General features: G+C 45.6%; 1 pseudogene; it reads right to left on the bottom strand.

Moving 5' to 3' along the window:
- Positions 1 to 296: 296 nt before the first annotated feature.
- On the bottom strand, positions 297 to 1,690 carry LOC102482502 (non-POU domain-containing octamer-binding protein pseudogene; annotated as a pseudogene).
- Positions 1,691 to 3,134: the final 1,444 nt, after the last annotated feature.

A 3,134-nucleotide genomic window follows, 5' to 3' on the forward strand; every position in this document is an offset into this window, starting at 1 on the left:
AATGGGGCTCTACCTTGATCCATTTTGCCATGGTTCCCCTAGGCCCTCAATAATCACATCTGAGACTTTAGGAAGGCACCACACAGAGATTGATAAAACAATATGTCACACAGAACTGACTTGTTAAATACCAGCCCTCCCTTGTCTTCTGCTTCCAGTATTACTCTCTAGAGTGGTGCAGGCAGGGAAGACCTAACTCTTGGGGAGGAATCACTAACATTTTTCCCAGGTAGAATTCTGGCTAGTCAAGAAAGGGTCCTTCTTTTAAGGTTTTCAAGAAACTACACACTGCAAATTTACTCGTGCCTGGGATGTGTGTTTGGAGCAAATTCAACTCCAGGAGCTGCACGGTTGAATGTAGGAGATCCACCAATTGCCCCAATTCCTTCAATTGTAGCAGCTTGACCAAAGCGTTCAGCTGTCAATGGGGTCAATCCCAAGGTTCCATCTGGCATCACAGTGGCAGGTCCTGGAGGAGCTAGGGTACCAGCTAGCACAGCAGCAGGCGGCATGGTACTTCTGTTGTTTATGCCCATGGCACCTCCCATAGCCAACTGACCCATCTGTACTTCCTGCTCTCTCACATTAGGGAAGGTTCCCTTGAATCCTTCCTGCTGTTGCAGCATCATTTCTTCCTGAGGCTGCTGTATCTCTTCCTCACGGTGCCTGTGTACCTCCTCCTGCCTGAGCTCCAGTTGCTTTTGTTTTTGCACCTCTTGGTTGTGCAGCTCTTCCATCCTCTGAAGTTCTTCTTGGCACGTCATCAAATCTTACCTTATTGGCACGACCTGGTGCTTATGGCAGGTAGCCTCAATCTCCATTTCCAGCTTCTCCCAAGCTTCCCTGATGTTGTGATCCACTTGGTCCTCCTGCTGCTTCTCCATTTCAGTGAGTGCCTTCCAGCATGGCATACTCATACTCAAAGGACCTGGGCAATACAAATCTGATGACTCTCTCCCTATGAAATTGCTGGTTCTTTATAACCAGCTGCTGGAAGTTCTTCTTCATCATCTAACTGGTCCATGGGCTCCATAGTCACAGGCAATTAAAGGTGGTTAGCAGGAAAGAGCCTTCACCACATCTGTCCAGGATTTTTCATGAAGCTGGCTTTCTTGAGAACTCAACAGTGCTTTTTCCTCGGGGCCTTCCTCCATCATCCACAATGACTAGGCTCTTTTCACCTGGTCAAATACAGAAAAGACTTCTTCCATCAGTTCATCAGACAGGTACTAAAGAAGATTTCGGGTGGTAAGGGATGCACTATGGCCGGCAAAATGTACACACAACTGCTTTCCACGGAGTGGCAAACTGCCCAGTTCTGTTCTGGCTGTCTCTCCTAGGATTTGTGTTTCCAACTGGATGAAGCCAAAACCTTTGTCCTTTTGACTGAAGACTTCACCTGCCTTTCCACATTTCTCAGTTTTCTCGTTTCCTCTCCAGTGACAAGAAGAAGATTGTCCACAAAGAGCAACATTGGGTGAAGGTCTTCTCTCCTAGTTTCCTAAAATTCTTCAGGTCAATGGTCAAGTCTTTTTTTTGGTTGCTGGCCTGTTGGCCATTTGCAGGTATCGGTGGCAGTGGCGGCTGCTGCTGTTGCTGGTGTTGGTGGTGCTGCTGGAGGTGATGTTGACAATGCTTCCTATGGGTATGGTTTTGGTTTCTCCAAATTAAAGGTTTTATTGTTCTGCATTTTTGTATCCTCAACTTGGATGAAGTCAGCAAAGTACCTTCCAGTCCTCTCGAAACTTGAAAAAGTACCTTCGAAACTTGACTTCTCTAACAGCTATTCTCTCTTCGGAGTACTGGCAATGCTGCATGGCTTCCACCCACCCGAGAAAAGCACGAGGAAAATGCAGTCTTAAGTTTTATCTACTACATGATTTTCAATGAAATCCTTTTTAAAATTTTTGCCAGGGGGCATGTGTGCTCACCAGAGGGACACATACCACCATGCCTAGCCTTTAGGTGGGACTGGGAAAGAGAGGGAGAGAAAGAAAGAGAGAGAGAGAAAGGGAGAGAGCACCCCTATTGGAAATGGCCACACTGCTATTCCTTCTCTTCCTTTCAGAATTATGAATACACATGCACACAAATTTGTGTGTCTCTCAAGCCACCAGTCCTGGATCAAACTGCACACTCAGCCACGTGGGATCCGGTCACTTTAACCACCACACCACAGGCTGTCTGTTCCAGTACTTTTTTTTTTTTTTTTTTTAATTTCAGTTAGAAATGGAATTTATACAAAGAGAGCAATTTTTAATTATGGGTAAAAGGGACATCCCTAAGAGTGGAAGGAATTTTCTTTAAAAATATGCTTGATTGATTTTGTGGCAAGGAAACATGCAAACTTAAGAAAAAGAGATAGGGAACAAGAGAGAGAGAGAAAGAGAAAGAGAGAGAGAGAGAGAGAGAGAGAGAGAGAGAGAGCACACTTTGCCTTCACTCTTAGCATGAAAGGTAATAGTTCTGGGAGCAGGCTATTAACAAGCTTATATCTGACCAGCATTGTAGAAGTAATGACAGTTATAATTCCCACTTTATTTATTTATTCATTTATTTATTTTTGGAGAGGTTTTTGATTTAGGGCGCATGCACTCGCCAGACAGAGAGACACAGAGAGATAGAAAGTGAGAAATCACCCCCCAGGGGGGATAGCCACGCCGCAATCCCTTTTCCTCCATTCTCTTCTCGGGATCATGGGCACGCACGCACACATGCCCGGCGTGATTTTAAGCCACCGGGTCCGGGACGCGAACCGCGGTCGACTACGTGGGAGTCCAGCGACATAGCCATTACGCTAACTGCTGGTCCCTCCACTTTATTTTTTTATTTGCTCCAGCAAGTTTGTGAATATTAGTACTCTATAATATAACTAACAATATTTTATTATTTCATCTAGATAAAAAGGTTAAATATTTCCTTTTTTTGGAGAGGTTTTGCTACAGGGTGCGTGTGCTCACCAGAAAGACAGAGAGAGACAGACAGACAGAAAGTGAGAAATCACCCCCCCAGGGGGGGATGACCACGCCGCAATCCCTTCTCCTCCATTCTCCTCTCGGGATCTTGGGCACACATGCACACGTACCTGGCGTGAGTTTAAGCCACTGGGTCTGGGACTTGAACTGCAGTCAACT

The sequence above is a fragment of the Tupaia chinensis genome, unplaced genomic scaffold (genome assembly GCF_000334495.1).
Source record: "Tupaia chinensis unplaced genomic scaffold, TupChi_1.0 Scaffold000298_1, whole genome shotgun sequence".
Lineage (NCBI taxonomy): Eukaryota > Metazoa > Chordata > Mammalia > Scandentia > Tupaiidae > Tupaia > Tupaia belangeri.